This window comes from Drosophila elegans, unplaced genomic scaffold (assembly GCF_018152505.1).
Source record: "Drosophila elegans isolate 14027-0461.03 unplaced genomic scaffold, ASM1815250v1 contig_208, whole genome shotgun sequence".
Lineage (NCBI taxonomy): Eukaryota > Metazoa > Arthropoda > Insecta > Diptera > Drosophilidae > Drosophila > Drosophila elegans.
Window position 1 is genome coordinate 6,727,205 of NW_024545578.1, and position 17,432 is coordinate 6,744,636.

At 37.3% G+C, this 17,432-nt stretch overlaps 1 protein-coding gene across 1 annotated transcript in view; it reads right to left on the reverse strand.

Annotated features, from left to right (window-relative positions):
- The window catches only part of LOC108146026, a 66,953-nt gene extending 50,026 nt beyond the window's left edge, over positions 1–16,927 (reverse strand). The window contains 1 exon segment of the mRNA XM_017271812.2: positions 16,361–16,927. The gene's annotated coding sequence lies outside the window, so the exon portion shown is untranslated.
- Between the last annotated feature and the right edge of the window lie 505 nt (positions 16,928–17,432).

Below are 17,432 nucleotides of genomic sequence, written 5' to 3' on the forward strand. Positions count from 1 at the left end.
GCATTTGTTCAATTAGCTTAAGCACTACTTTTATATTTGTTTTAAAATTTTGAATAAGCAATTTTTGTTTTACGTATTGTTTTGCTCTAAACTAAATCCTAAAACCGCTTGTAAAGATATTCCTCAATTACCTCAATACGTTTTAACCATCAACATCCAGAGATTATCAAGGCTTAAAGGTCTTGCATTACATTTATGGCCACATGCAATCGTCTCTTACAGAGCTAATCCAATCAATGCACTCCTATGCCTCAGCACAATCAAATTCTAGTTACAATTTGAAGACTTCACAAACATACATATGGCACAATTAGAAAGGAAGAGATAGAGCAGAAAAGAAAGAGAGAAAAATACAGACCAGGACGACTGACCATCTGGATGGCTAAGAATTTGCCACAATTGACAAAGAATTTATGCGATGCTTATGAAAGGCTTTCCAGCTAAGTCCCTTTCACCAAATGACAGAGTTTCACTTTTTTGCCAGCACTATTACGTAAAGGAAAATAGGAAAAACCAACAGTAAATAAACGCATCTGGTTCACAAAAAGTAAATGGTAAAAGCCACAGAATAAAGAACTTGGAAAAACATAGCAATGCATTGCCTATATTTTCGTATTTTTAAGTTAATAAAAGAAATTTTGGTGTTTTTGAAAATGATTCAAAGTAACTCTATAAAATAAGTTTTACACTTACATAAATATCAAATTAAATTATTTCATTTCAATGAATAAAGATACAAATTATGTTAAATTTTTTTCTAGTGCACACTTTACTAAAATTAGAAATCTTTGTCCAACAAAAAACTTTAAAATTGCGCTGCAAATGTGAACATTTAAAATTTTTCCATTTCCTCGTGCGAAAACAATTGCCACCAAAAAACAACAACCGGAAAAAAGAATAATATTTATAATTAAATTAATAAGAAACAGCATCAAAAGCCGGCTGGGCCGAGGGGCAAAAGCCGACTCCAATGGCCAGCAGGCGTCATGAAATTAGCATAACAAAGCCATTAGGGAAGGCACAGGGGAGCTCCAGTGGAATCTGATTTCAAAGGCGACAGTGGCAATGACAGAGGCGCTAGGCCGAGGGGGAGGGGCCACTGGGAGGGTGGACAATAGGGGAAGGTGCTGTTGGACAAAACGGCGATACAAACACAAACAGACTACGAATGTCACCCACAGATCCAGGCTACACCAGCATAAAATATGTAATTTCGGAAAATTCTTCAAATTTGGCAAATTAATTTGCATTTTATTTATTAAGAAACTGTTTATATCATGCGAAATTTGAAGTTAAGTACATAAGAAGTTAGGGAGAGAATTTTTCAACTTAGTTTTTCCACTGATTTTTGTTTAAATTTGTTTTATTACCCAATTCAATAAGATTACTAACACACTTTTAATAAATTTTTGTAGTATTTTTATTACCCTGCATTAAAGTACAACAATTTTAAGAATCAAATTTATTTGATTGTAATTTATAAATTAAATACTTGACTTAAAAATTGGAATATAAATCTCAGATTTTTCTCTGCCTTTATTTTCCCGCGGTCCCTTTTCAGTCGCAGGCTACGTGCAAAGCTACTTTTTGAGTAATGGCCAAGATTACGCTGCAATGTGATGGAAATGGGAAATGGTTGGTGGTCGGTCGTGGGCGAGAGGATCAAGGATGCGGAGGACGCTCGTCTTTGCACAATTTAAAGTTGGTGTCACGCATCACGCTTCGGTCTAATGAGTCTCGTTTCTCCTCTCGTTTGCTCTTCAGCTCCGTCTGTGGCAATTGCAACGTGATTTGGCCAACGCGGCTCAATCAAGTCGGGCGACCAGGGGGATATACATATATATATATATCCAGATCTTCTATATAAATACGGACGCTGGTTACACGCCCTGATGAATTGCGTGGCGGACAATGCGGCGTATGAGTAATGTATAATTGGGAATTGGCTTGGTCAAGTTAATCAAAGAAAAAAGCTGCATCTTCGATTTGATTTATATAAAAGTTAAGAATAATTGGCATGATTAAATGCAATAATTGTCTTCAATAGTTTATGATAGTTTATAGTTCAGCTTGAAATTCAGTTGAAATTCTAAAAATCAAAAAAGTACATTCATTAGTTAAAAAAAATGTAATGGAATGAAACGATAAGCATATATGATTATAAATAAGCTTAGCAAATAAAATCCATTTACTACAAGTGCATTGGTTGTTAGAAATACAGTTGACCAATGATACATTTTATTTTACATTTTAATAACGATTTAAATCAAACGAAAAGAATAATTATGTTGCTATTACAAATTCGTGATCAATAGTTTGACAACTTTTTTATTGTTTCAGCTAATTCAAATGCATAGCAAAAGTTGTTTACGGATTTATAATTCATGATGCAACGAACCAATAAATTACCATAAATTAATCAGTTGAAATCCCTTTAACACGTTTGGCAAAACAACTCTTCTACAAAAATTAAAAATTGTATTTATTAATTATCACTAAATTAATTTAAAAGAAGTGTACAACAATTTTCCACAATCTTGATTTCTTGAATATTTTTTTCCACATTCATTGCAAAAAATTAAATCAAATTCCCATGGGTATCATTTGCCATATGACTATGACTTATTTGCCACACGCTATCCGTTCTTTATGTCTTTTTGAACTATTTTTCATGCTGACTATAAACTTGCAAGCAAAAATACTAAAAGTCATGACTATTAAAGTTGGCAAACATAAAACAGACGCAGTTTCAAAAGACGAGAGGCGGATTCTTTTTTGCCACATTAAAAATGTAAACTTAATTTTAAAGCCAGGCCGAATAGTGGAATGGCTGGAATCTGCAGTTGAAGTTGGAATTGGAATTGGTAGCAAAAGGATGGGTTCTCATACAACTATAATGCCGAATCCCGACGGTTCCTACGCCGAGAAAACATTTCGCATAAAATACCAAATGCTCTTGTCCTGCCAGCATGTGTGTGTGTGTGTGTGTGTATGTGTGTGGGTGTGGTCGTAAAGCAAACGATTGTAGCCAAAGCTACAAACTGACAACAATGTAGACCGTCGTGGATTTTTATGCCCGGCAAACTGTAAAAAGGGCCAAAGCCAGAGCCCCCCGCTTCCTCATCTTTTCTTCCAAACAAATTGCATATGAGCATTTTGCATTTTCAATTTAAATTTTTCGCGCTCACTCTGCCCGTGCATTCCGCACAGAGAAAGAAAAGCGAAGCATGCTGGCTTAAATTGAAATTCACGCTATCTCTGCATATAATTTCTAACAAAAAAATATAGAGAAAGAAAATTAAAAGCCGTAGGGCAATGAACTTTTAGCTATGGCTAATGCAGGAGGTATAATGCATTGGCCCAGGCCAAATGAAAATCTCGAGGTGAGTTCAAGGACTGGCCAGACGTCGTCGGTAGCCTTCGGCGCCAGGACTAGACTTTGGCTTTTCTTTTCCTTCCACTCGCTTCCTTTCGAACCGAGCATAATGAGTTTCATCGTCTTGAGCGTACACACACATCGCGCATACGCCATGTCTGTCATGCGTTTAAGAGAAATATTGGGCGGTGTAGGTAGCACGAGTCTTTTGGGCTAGGCGATGTTTTATTTTTATTTTCACATTTTAATTACTAAAATCTCTTGGAATATAACAAAAAATTAGTGCTCATACCAGTTTTTAATAGTTTTTTAACCTCTAAAAAGTATTGAAAAAAGCTGGCGGTATAAGACAAATTCTATTTTTTCCTGAGCATACCTATTATTGGCTACATTTAGCTGTCTTCCAGACACCACAAGGAAATACTGAGACAGCCACAGAGTCAGCGATGTTAAGAGAAAGAGATAGGCTTTTGCATTTAATCTTATGAATCTTTGAACATACTTTAGCACTTTGACACTTTTGCCCATCGCTAGCGGCGGCGACAGTGTCGGGCCATGGCAAACAGTTTTCGGTCGGCTTTCTAGACTTTGTTAGCAGCATCAGAGTGCCATTAGTGTGCGGCCATGGGGACGTAGGGGGTACCAAGGGGTTTAAGGTCCCCACCTACGTGTTGCGGCTTTGGGAGTATCCCAGATTAATGGCAGTGGGAATGGTGGGAAAATGTTGCTTTTAGGTGGTGTTTCGATGAATCCTACGTGCCTGAGTGCCATAGTTTTAGGGTCTATTTATGGCAAATTTACCACATCACAGTAAAAGCGTATGCCGTATTGATTACTCGTCCATCATAAAGTCATACTTTGCACTAAGTGCTACACTTTTCATTATTTATATTTTGAATACAATTTTGTTTATATAAGGCACCTAACATGGCTCTTATTTAACTCTTTTTGATCTTTTTTTGATGTTTATAACATTTTTAAATTAATTTTCTGGTTCAAGTCAGATTGCATTCAAGTGATAGTCATTTTATTTTAACTATTAAAAGAATTCAAGACAAACAGAAAACTTAAGTCCACTCTTTGAATACGTTTCATTTGTTGACGAAGCTGACACAATGTGTGTCATAGACTCGTTTAAAATTCAAAGACCACAAGCCCCAAAATATATACCCACGCTTTAAATTAAAGGACAACAGTGGTAAACACATTGCAAGAATTTCAGGGGATTTAGTTTGTTCGCTTTTATTTTGTGGTGTGGCATTGCAACTAAATGGAAAATGAAAAATTTATAGAAATTCAAATGCAATGGCAGCCAGCCCCCAAGTAAAGCTGGCTTAAAGACTCTGGTTCCGAATGGGTTACGGCAACAAACTGAAAAATATAGCGGCAGACTGGGCAAGAGAGACTGAGAGCTATCAATGGCAGCAGTTGCTACAAAATGCCAAATTTGCATATAAAGTAAAATTGAAAATGCCACTGGGAGTGGGCTACAGAAGCAGAAGCCAACCGAAAAAACGAAAATCGGAAAAATAAAAGAAGAGCTTTCGAAAGCCGACAAATGCAGTTCTTGACTCGGCCTGCATTTTCCAGTCCACAATTGCTTTAACCTTTTCGGTTTCCCCTCCTTTTTTTTTGTGGCGTTTTCCTTAAAAATATTTACATTGATTTGCTTGGCTTTGACTGTCGAATTCTGGCACTGCCGCCCTCCACTTTCCGCTGCGTTGAAATATAAATTGCTGGCACTTTATATTTGATAGGCAGACTTGCGGAAATGCGCGTCACGTACATTGGAGGAAAATGGAGATGGGAAGTGGCACAGGCACAGGATGATCCCAAGTCAGAAACCAACAGAGGCCACAAATCACAGGCCTCAGTACGGTTTCAGCCTCGTTCTGAATCGCAGAGATGGCTGCGTGAACGTTTTTGGCCGATCAAACCCATTAAATATGTATTTTGATATCAAAAATATAGCGTAGACATTTTAAGGACGAGAAAAAGCTTGGATTCTGGGAAACAAAAGCTAGTTTTTCATTTAATTTAATACAGTTGTGTTATTTTTAAGAGAAAGATATTCCAATTCAAGAAACTTGTTGAGCAGCTTTGTTTGCACTGCAAAAATTTTCTAACAAACACATTCCTTTTTTGTACTTGCAGCGTTACGAAGAGATGAAAAGGTAAAGAATTAAATACATAAATATACATACAAATTTTGTCAAGAGTAGTAGTGCATTTTTTTCAGTGCCCTGCCGCTTCGAACAGTACAAATACACAGCAATTAATTGGGCTCACGCAACCATCTCTCCGATTTCGACTGTTGCCTCACGCGTAACGCCGTGAACTATTTTCGTGTGCTTGCTTTATTTTTTCGTTCCGCAGGTTTTGGTTACGCCGGAGCAGGTAAACCGGGTAAACGCTGCCAGGGAGCGAATCCTCCTGGCCACGGCCTAAACTGATACAAATTTGTTACACGTACAGCTGTGGGGAGGGCCAAAGATACGGCCGTAGTCGAGTACGTGTGTTCGTTAGCCTAAAATCCGCGTGCTCTAAGCACTCCCCAGCCCCCCCTTTTTTTTTGCCACCCCCTTCTCATTCGCCTTCCATGTCCTGCCAGGCTAAAAACTAATTCGAAATTCATGGGCTCGATTTGCATTTTTGATTACTCGGAATACACTGCACTACACGCAGCCGGGAATAGGAAAGGAAAAGCCGTGTGTAGTTAGAGTTGCTTTCATTGTCTTGGAGGAAAACTAGGATATATACATATTAAAATGGATATGTGGGTGGTGGTGGTGGTGGTGGTGGGCAGAAAGGTGTGATAGTTTTATTTACGAAAGGAAAATTCTACGGCTTTGGGGATCGGGGGACATTGGTGGGGGATTTTTCGTTAGTTTTAAGTAATTGGGCGCCGTTTTATGACACACACACACATATACACAGGTACTCTTTTGGGACGCATGGCGAAAAACACATAAATATTAAAATAAAAATAAAATTATAATGTATGCGATATGGTTTAATTGGTTGCAGTAAACGTGTCGCTTTTTCTTCTTTTTCTCTTGTGTGCTGCATTTTTGTTGCTTTAATTAAAAGCATAGCTAAAGCTGGCAAGAGAAGGGGGGAGGGGGTATAGTCACAGAATGTAAACAGAACATAAAAAGTGGGGAATCTGGGGAATGTTTCTGCCATAAAACAGAGACTGTAAAGCGCGAATAACTAGGGAAAGGTTTTTTTTAATTTAATGGCTGATTGAAATTAAAGTTGATTACATTTCCTAGCACGGTTTTTATATAGTTTTTTTATCATGATTAATTTTATTGATAAATTTTTAATAAAATATAGTGTGGCATTATGTACAAAATTTAAGGAGTATAATTTTATGAAATATTTAATAAGAAACCACCTAAATGTTGTGACACAGTTCACTTAAGTTGAACTTTATACGATACGTTAATTTCCATAAAAAACGTTTACTCCTTTACAATTAGAAAACTAATGCCTCTTACTATTTATTATCAAACAAGTCCTATATACAGAACGTCCACATAATTAGCAATTTTTCGCAAATATGCAGAAAATTAAGCAAGGGCTTCCCCAACGGGTATTATCCTGGCCAATTTTCACAGATTTCCACCCCTCATTTGTGAAACGCTCCTCATTAGGCGGCCCGAAATCCGAAACACTCCCAGCCCAACTAATGGCCACAGCCCATTTGAAGCCATTTTGCTCTTACCTTCATTAGGACACTTCACCCGGTTGTCACATGCAAAGGAGCAGAACAGAAACTAGCAATTCCATTGCATAACAACATGAAAATGTGCTAATTTGTTTAGTCATCGCCACTTTCCAACTGCACTAATGCTGACAAATAACTATAATAACGGCGGCAGTAGCAGTAACAGTAATTTGGAGTGCTGCGACAAAACTTTCAAATATGCTCAGCCTGACTCGGGAAATTATTCTGTTTCGGCCTCGAAATGGCGGGGATCCCCATTGTCATAGCCACTGATGGCGTTGATTGTCTACGTGTTTGCGTGTCACCCGAACATTACGCACAGAATGTCAGACAACCACGAAGCCGCTCCTCTTCACCATCGCATTCGCCTCGGGACTGAATGACTTAATTAGTCAAATATTTTGGCAATGTCTTGCACCTGAATACCCACAATATCTTAATGAACAATCACTCAAAGAAATGTCTTCCTAGAAATGAGGTTATATGGTATAAACCATACCATATATTTGTTTTGTAACAAGTTACTTGTAACATCAAGCAGCTTAAAACTTTATTTGGCCTCCACGTCTGAGAACGGGTTTATGCCATTTACTAAAGTAGTATAGCTTATAAATTTATTAAGATTTATTTATAGGTAAAACAATATCTAAAACAAAAAATTGAACTTTTAATTAAGATGCGTTAACTTTTTGGTTATGAATGTTTGTGCAAAAAAGTTTTAAAGTCATATAGTGATTTTAGTCCGTTTTCAATAAAGTAATATACAAATATTTAACATCATGTTTTATTGTTAATACTTCTTTTAATTCTAATTTCGACATTCTAACGAATATAAATAATTCATATGTTTTATTTAAATATGAGTGTTTTTGGTTTTTAGTCCCTACACAACCCACTTCTTTATAGTTACTTAATTAATTAACGCAAGGAAACCCATGTAACCTTTTCAACAAAAAGTGTCGTTTCAATTTGTGGCGATGCCTGGCGCAATAAATTACATTAGCGGCATTTACTTTTTTCCCTGTTGATGTTTGATTATGTCTCTCTATGCGGTGTGTGTGTGTCGATTTTGTAGGTTTTTCGTGCCATTTATTTGGAACAGCACCGGCACCGGCATCGGCATTGGCACACGTGCCTGCCAACTGCTCGGTCGTGTTTCCTAATCAATGACCCTTATCACCCTGTCGCTGGTGGCTTTAATTAAAGTTCAAACTGTCAGACAGCAGCAGTAGCAGCAGCTGAATCGAACGGACGTAAATTGAATTTTAATGTACGTATACGTAATATTTCGTTGGTTTCCCGAGCTTCGCCGCCTTTAATGCAATCAATAGACGACGAGCAGAGCTCAACTTAGCCCACATTGCTCAGAACAGTGAGCTCTGAAGCAGCCACTTGACAAGCTGCCGCAACAGAAAAGGGGGAAAAAGCGGAGAAAATGCGAGGAAATCGAGAAAAATGGAGAGGACGCGGAGAAAGGAGCGCACGGCGACGTCCTCAATTCCTCAATGCCTCAATGTTTGTCTTCGTCTGTTTTTTGTTGAATTCTATGGCCTAGTTTTTGGGGAGCGTGCAATCAAAGCGATATTGGCGCCTATTAGAAAATGAAATTTCCCGCCAGTGAATGGCAGGCCAAGAAAGTGAAAAGAGGCGAGTACGTAATTGGGTGAGGGCTCTTAAATGAACATGAATTTAGTGGCACTGTTTTCATAGTTTCTCTATTCATAGTTTCTATTCATAACTAATTTTAAATGTAATTTAGTACACATAATATTAGTACATGTTATACTTTGTAAACTTTAAAATTGTAAAAAGAGATTCAACAGCTTTTGAAACAATACTTTAACAAGTTTTATTTAAGAACCAAATTATAACTAAATCATCATCATAATTTGTAAAATGTGTTTGAAAACTTTTGAAAATACAGATAAGATGAATAGTTTAAACGGAAAAGGAATAAACTAATGATGATTTACAAATACGACGATTTTTAACATATTAAATAGCTGCATAAATATATATTAATCAAAATATTATTTAAAACTATTCCTATTATTTACTATACAAAAACATTAGAATCAATTCAAATTAAATTTTTCACAAACTGCCTTTGTAGCAAATACATTTACTTTGAGCCTATAATCCCGTCCCTTTTTCCAATAGTTGTTTATGAACTAGGTTGATGTTTGATATCCACTCGTTTCGAATTACCACATAGTCGTGCACTTTTGGCCTGGCGCGTGTTTATTGTACAATTTTTGGTATTTATTGGCACTTGATTTTCTGTGGCCAGTAAACGAGTGTCACGTATCTCTTTTTTCATTTGTCTGGGCACTTGATGTCACAGCTTTTGTGGAGTTTTATCTTGGCAATTTATTTAGTTTTTATGCAAATCAAATTACGACAACAAAAAAATATTGCAAAAACTGTTTCAAAATTTGCTTTGGGGTTTTCAAGTGTTTTCCATTTAAATTTCTTTAGTGTTTGCATACCTATAATCGAGTTTATATGTAGTTTTTGGCATTCATAATTCCCGCTTTAAAACTAATGGATGGCATTTTTTTGACAGCCACAACCAAAAGGACGATAGATAACAATTGCTGTCAGTTGGCCGGAATGTGTGATCGAACAAACCCCAAATCAAAATGTATTGCGTGTGACTGCGGAAAAAATATATTCACTGTTTAAATATGAGTTAAATAACATTATGTTTAGTAACGATGCTATATCAAACTCAATAAAATGTATACGACTTTTGCATATGTCTAGCATCAATCTTTTGATTTCTCATTTCTGAGAAAACTTTCAAATTAGCTGTTCGCCAATAAAAACAAGACGAAACACAAAAAGCAATTGCTTTCGTTTCCGAAGTTTTGTCCGCACATACATACGAAACTTTTGGTCATGTGCGAGGAAAAATTGCAATCTGAAGAAACAGTTTTAAGCGCAGTCGAAATATTTTCTCATTTTGCATTTCTTGTGGCTCCGGCAGACATTTTCCACTTCCCTGTGCATATGCAGAGTGAAACTAAATGGCGTGTAACAAGCTCCGAGCAAGAAAAACAATAAACTGCTTGAGGTTTTCGCCGAAATATGAAGGAACTGGCGAACTGTCTTCGAATAAAAGAAGGAAAAAAATTGAACACATATTAAAGACTGGCGCCAAGAGTTGATCAAATTGATGCTTGACTTTTGGGACAACGGCCAAAACCGATGGCACAGCAGAAAATTCTGCGAAACTTATAAGCTTCGGCGAAAACAACAACAACAGAAATAGAAATAAAGTGAAATAGAAAAGCCGGAAAATGAAATGGCATGTGAGCGAAAAACGAGAAGAGAGAGCCTCAGACGCAGAGGTCCTTGCATTTCTTCGGCTCACGCAAACAGAGCGCAACGGACACGTAGGAGCCCGTAGAAGTTACATCTCTCCAAGGAGAAAGGGGGCGTGGCAGGAGGACAGGAGGAGTGTAACAACCAACAACATACAACAGCCCTCTTGGGCCTGCCAATGGCACAGTTCAATTTCGTTTTAGAAAAAAAAAACGAAAAAATTGTTCTCAAGCCACGAAAGAAAAAAAAACGAAACTTGCCGGAAAAGGTTGTCATCGATTTAATCAGGACAAAGTTTTATATATTCCCTTACAGATTGTTCAGTTGCTTTGGGTAATTGTGGCGAATATGACAATGTGAAAAGTTGGCTGGCAAACAACATTTTTAAGTGACAAAAAGGCCACCCATTTCAATCAATAAACTATTGTATTTAAAAAAAAAATATTTCTTGAGTGGACCTAGGTTGGGGTTTCGCATAGCTATTTCTTGGCTACCATTTTTAAATATATTATACATGTTTTAAAAATTTGTAGATATATCAAAATACATGCAGAAAATGTTTTCCTTGTAATAATTGTAATGAAATCTAGTCTCTTGACTTAGATTTAAAAAATGCAAGGTAATCTGAAAAAATCGTTTACTTTTCATCGAATGAAAATGAAACTTACCAAAACAAATAACAAAACAGAAAGAGAAAATCTCAAAACATTTATGGGACATTTTCAAAACAACCTTTGTTGGCCATCTTATCTTGTCAAATGGCCATTGAGCACACTATCGAAAGCAAATACAACGAGCCCTGGAAAACCAGTGCCAGTGCTTCAGTTTATTGGCCACGTCAAGTTGCTGCCCAAAACTTTGCATAATTGGCAACAGCAACTTGACAAGAAGCAACTTGAAATGAGATCCTCGAAGTTTCTCTTCATTCCCTGCCGTTCCTTTCTCTGCAAATTTAATGCATCCCTTCTGTGAACGAAGTCCAGTAAAATACGCTCCTAATTAGTGGCGACCCTGTGCCCGTTTCAATTTTATTTTTTATTTCACTTTTGCTGCACACAAAGGCCAAACAAAACGAGAAATTTAATTATTTATGAAAACATGAAAAGCAGCCGCTTTGCATCCGAACATTTTTCATTAGAAGCGAGAGTTACCCCGGCAAAAAGGGAGAAAAAAAAGAAATGAAACACAGTACAATATAATTGCAAAGCTAAACCCAAACAGCAACCAACTTTGACCGACTACTGCCTGACCGCTATTGTGGCCTTGAAGCGACTGCGAAAAAGGCAAAAAGGGGTGGTGGGCCGTGGAAAACCGGGGCTAAACTCACATGTAATTTGTTTTTACCCCGAGAGTTTCCAGTTCCGAGTTCCGAGTTCCATTTTCAGCATGCAAGGCAAAGAGCAAACAGCAGTACGTATATTATATGGCCGCGATATATTAAACTCATACACGCGAGAGGGCCAAGAGCAGCCAAAATGGCCTAAAGAAGAGTTCACGCGAAAGGGGAGGGGCTGGTAAAAGTCAAAGTGAAAGTACGAGTATCACGGAAACCCCGAATAAAATGTCGGTCACATTATGGTAATTTACATTTGATATGTGGCCCTGCAAATGGATCCCGGTTCCGCATTTGGATAACGGTGTGCTACATATGTCTAATGCTTAAATTTGATTGATGTTATAAACGGATTTATGGAGTTACCACATTGTTTTGGGTATATTTGGATAGCGAAAATACTGTCTAACATTAGTCAAAGACTTTGTAAGTATCAGAACAATTTGAAAATTTTAATATTTCATTATATAAATGAAAATGATCCAAAATTATCTACAAGAATCCAAAATGTAGTTGATGCGCTGATAAAAAATTGGAATGGTAAAAATAAATGTCTTGAACGTTAAAATTTTATATAAACCAAATTATTAAATGCAATACAAATTAAATTTTAATTAATGTGAAAAGTATATCTTAAAAATTAGGTCCTTTATTTAAGTTTCCCTTACTTAAAGTTCAATATTCTTATATCTAAAATTAAATGTACACAATTCAAGGCAAAAATATTTAAATTAAAAATCAAATACTTTGGTTTGTAAACATATTATTTCCCAGTATTGGTTTTTAAGGCTAACCTTTTGTGTTATCTTTTTTTATGAGCACCTAGAGAATGGATTTAGAACCAAACTTAAAAGTACCATTATCATTCATAAAAAATTGCATAATAACTTAGAAATCCATTGAATCGCTTGTCCACTTGTGATAAAATCCCTACTTTACAACTCAAAACCATTGCAAAAGCATGGTTGGAAAAAAGCAGTGTTGGCTCAACTATTTACATTAAAATATCATGTTATATTGTGTTCTCAAACAAGCCGAGGCTAAATGCCAATAAAACAAGCTTTTTAAAAGTTTTTCTGTTTTTCCATTCTTTTTCCCTTATTTTATTTCATTTTTTCGCAGGCATCTGTATCCCTTTCCAACATGTGCGGCTATCCTTCACAGGTCTCATGTATCTATGCATGCAAAATGCCCATTTTGGTTGTTGGCTTAATGTTTTTTTTTTTTCACTGCCTCGTTGTATTTTTTTTTTTTTTTTTTTTTTTGTAGGGGCCACGCTTAGCCTTCAACTCTGGCCGCTGTTGGTTATTGATTTTTTTCGGCTTCCTAGTAGTTTCGTTACAAGGTTTTTAATATTTAAACGCTTGCTGCTGTTCCGCTCACTCCGCCAGTGTCTATCTCTGTTGCGCAAACACAATTCGGAAATGACCCAAAAATGCTTAAATCTCAATAAAAGGGCATTTTGACTTGAACTGTCAGTCGGTGAGTGAGGCGAAGGGCTTTTCTGGGTCGATGTGTCGGGTCGTCGGGTTTTGAGTCGAATGAGGATGGAATTGGTCGGGTAACAAGGGGATAATATGGGGTAGGGTAGGGTAGGGTAGGGTAGGGTAGAATGGGGTGTTTTGCTATGGGGTCCGGCTTGTTGTTTTTAGACGTCGACGTTTTCTATGCCAAGCACTAACACAGTGGCACACTAGCAGCCTGTTGTTCGCTCGGCAAAGTGAAATTGTGTTAAAAATCGCATTCCTTTCTGTACTTGTGTGCAGCGGAAATTGAAAATAGCGTCGCGTTGTGCGCCACTCTTGTCCTTGTTGTTGTCCCAGTTGCTGTGCGAAATGCTCATATGGCATGAAAATTTAATTGGAGTAAAATGCTGCTGCACAACTCTCAAAAACTAGTTAGAGAGGGCGAAAACGAAAAAAGGAAAGCGCAGAAGAAAAAAAACAGCGAGAAATCGCTATGAAAACTAGCACATAAATCAGCGAGAGTTTCCTTTTTTTCCACGCCACCTTTCACCTCTTTTAGCTTTTTCCCGGTTTCGAGATTGAAATGTGCATACGGCATTAGCTTTAAATATGGAAGAAGCTTATATAAATAACATGAATCCTGTGTGTGCGGCCAAGTGGTAATACAAATGTTTATTAGTCATTTTAATGGAGTTGACTGAAGTGCCCTTTTTTAAGAGTATATTTGTTCTGCAATTAAATTGTTTTATGTTTCCGAAATATTATTTATAAATTTATAAATGAAAAACAGTTTATGTTGAATTTGATCTTGAAGTTGGAACACAAGCGATCCTAATCAAAAATTTGGAGTAGTAATGACTTTTAAGTAGTAATTTAAGAACGATCAATAAATATTTAAAACGTTTTACAAAACTATTTAAGGTAAATCATTTCTATAAAACGTTTGCAGGCAAATAAATAGGTTTTCAATAAATGTTTTTTATCCTAATTTAAGTTCCACTTTGAGTAATTGCTATAACTATTTATAAAATAGATTTTAAGCGACTGCAAAGTGATAAATTTCCATGAATCCTAACCAAATATAATCGATTGAAACACTTTCCTCAATTCCGAACATTTCCTTTTCCGAATTGGCACACTTTCGTTTCTCCACCCACAGAGGCACACACAAACACTGCAAATAACGCCTAAAAGCGGGCAACAAACAACAAATTTATGATGACCAGCAAAGGGAGTTTGGCATGCATAAAATATAACGATATCCCAGCTGAAGCCAAAATAAACACTTAATTTATGCCAGAGAGCTCAGAACTGGTCCACGAGTGTGGGTGCAGCAGTCGCCTACGGGGTGCACTGCTGATAAATCAAAGCCCGCAAAAAGTCTTTGACACTGCTCTCGGCCATGGTCGAGTGGCTGCTGGAAAACTACCTCCCTGGCCACGCCCTCTTTTCGGTGACTTGTATGTCTGCCTGTGCACTCAGAAAATATCGAACGGAATTGCACCTCTTTGGGATGATTGTACAAAGCAATTAAATTACAGACCAATATAAAAATTCGTAGTTTTACCTACTGAAAGACTTTAACATTCAATTTGAATCTCTTTTTCTTTTTCACAGCTTACTAATAAATACTGTAGTCCTCCCCCAAGTTTTATTTTTTAGAAAAACATTGTTTCATGAAATCACTGAAAGAAAATAATAATTGAAACATTTCACCTACATCCAATTTAATTACGGTGTAGTTCTCTGGAGAGTCGAAAACAAAAAACACGTTACGTGCACACATTTTCTGCTGACATCAGCTGTTTTGGCTAGAGCTTACGGCTTAGATTTTAGCTCTGACCTCGTTCTCGCACGGCCCACAAGCCAAAGTAACAAACAAGTATAAAAACACAAAAAAGTAAGAAAAAACCGAACGAAAGGCAGCAGAAAAACCCAGAAGACAACACAAGAATATGTTGTCCGATGGGCAAATATTTGTCGTAATGCGTAGAGCAAACAAAGTGCCTGAGATGATGGAAATATATTTGGAGAAAGTCTCCGAGCGGCAAGCCATAATGCATAACTCATACGCCACGTGGGCGGGACACTCAACTTGATGTGAGTTGATGTTTCCCTCCTTTTTCTCGTACTCTTACGCTGACAAAGTTAAAAAGGGCAAATGTAGATAACGTATAATGTTTCGTCATCAAGAATCTTTAAAGGGAAATTAGCTCGAGACGAGTTGAAAGTTCATTGATAAGCAAAAAGTTTTGGGACTCCCCTCGAAACACAACATACAAATAAATTAGAAGAATTTTCTTGATGTCATTTCCACGGAATAAATGGGCGGCGAGAAAATTCTATGTACAGATAATTTTCAGAAGCTTTTACGTTATTGTTTAACTTCTTAACCTCAACGTTTTTCCAAATTAAATTTAATTTTAGTAAATTACATATATTTTTGCCTTTAAAAATTAAATTTGCATTACTGTTAGTTTTTTTCGAGTACACAAAATGTTTAAATCTTGTTTAAACAAATTTAGTATTATTACTAACGTTCTAGCTTTAAGTGATTTCGCCTTTGCCAGAAACTTTTTTATGTGTGCTATCCACTCAATTCCATTAAGTATTTGACTGCCACAGACTCAAAAACAAAGCAGGAAAGCCACATTTTCATTACTCAAGCACTCGAGCCCGGAAATCTGTGTCCTGACTTGTCCCAAAGTTCGTTTTGCAGGCCTACCTGTAATGCAGTCACAGGCCACAAATAATAGACAAAAGCCAAAAACTATGTCAGCCGGGGCGCACGAAAATAACCAATACAAAAATAATCCAACAGTTGATACTCGGTTCGTTGTCCTACAAAAAAAAATACAAAAATCCAGCGACAAGAGGCTGCCTGCAGACTTGTCTTTGTAGCCGGCTTAAGGATTGCTCTCCCTCTATATATACCAGCCTTTATATAGGGTACATAATGTATCCATGTGTGTCTAACCGAAGAGATAAGCTTGCGGAGCACACACACTAAGGGGGGAGGCTTATTCAGTTGGATTACCTCCTTTCTACGCCGAATTTTCCCCATCCTTTCAAATGTATCACGTAAGGAATTTTTATATTTTTTTTTTAAGAGAGGTTTGGCTTACTTTAATTTTGTTTTGCTGATGAGCTGCTAATAACTTCAAACTGCCTCCGCGAAAATGCTTCGTTTGTTTTTATTATTATAATTGTTTTTTTTTTTTTTTTTTTGTAGATCCTTATGTTTTTGTGGGTGACATGAGGCGTCGGCGACCTTGACTGTCAGCTGCACACATTTCACTGCTCAGGCCTCAGAAAAGAGGCTGCTCTTTAAATCTTCACTGTTTTATCAGCATTTTCCTTTTTGTTTAAATGTGGCTTTATACTGCTTGGCAATCAATAAAACAACACTCCGCACACGTTGCGTATACGTAACGACTATCTGCTGCTGATTTGGCACAATTTTTCCTTTGGGGAAAAAAACAGACACAAGAACACACAAAGCACACACAGAGCACTCGAAGCTCTTTGATTTGAGCAGCTGAATTTATTTTTATTTTTTATTTCGCTGCATATTTATGGAATTTTTAAATTTATCCGCTAAAAGATAACGCGCTAAGGCGATTTTAATGCGATTTTATGGTCTGCGCGCTGGGGACTCTGCACGTAACGCGTCCTTGTTCCAACTACTGACGTTCGAACGTAATGATTTGGCCACAAACTCGGAATCCTGGACGCCCCCGAAAGGCAGGCCAAAAAAAGAAGCTTTTCCGCTTTCCTCTCATTTCCATTCAGCGCATTTTCTGCGCCTGCTCAGCTTGGCCATTCTCTTTGGCCTCTCTTTCTCTCCATGTGTTTCGTTCGCTCGCTTTGGCCTCTCCACGTTTTTGTTTTGTTTTCGTCATTCGTCGTTAGGCAAGGTTAACAAAAACAAAGCTCTACCCCCCGTCTCTGTGAGCGTTTGCCAGCGGTGCGTCTGTGTGTGTGTCTGGGCGCCAACATTCCAAAACATCTGATTGCTGTCAAAAATGTTGCATGCGTCAGGGATTCTTCGGTTGGACATGCGCATTTTCCGAGGCTATTGTGTTCTCGATTTCAACTTGACTCCGGTTAATGTGGGTTAATTTCGGCAGGGGATTGCGATGGTCAGGTAAGCTATGAATTTCGGGAGGCCCTGAACCACTCGAGGCAAATCAAATA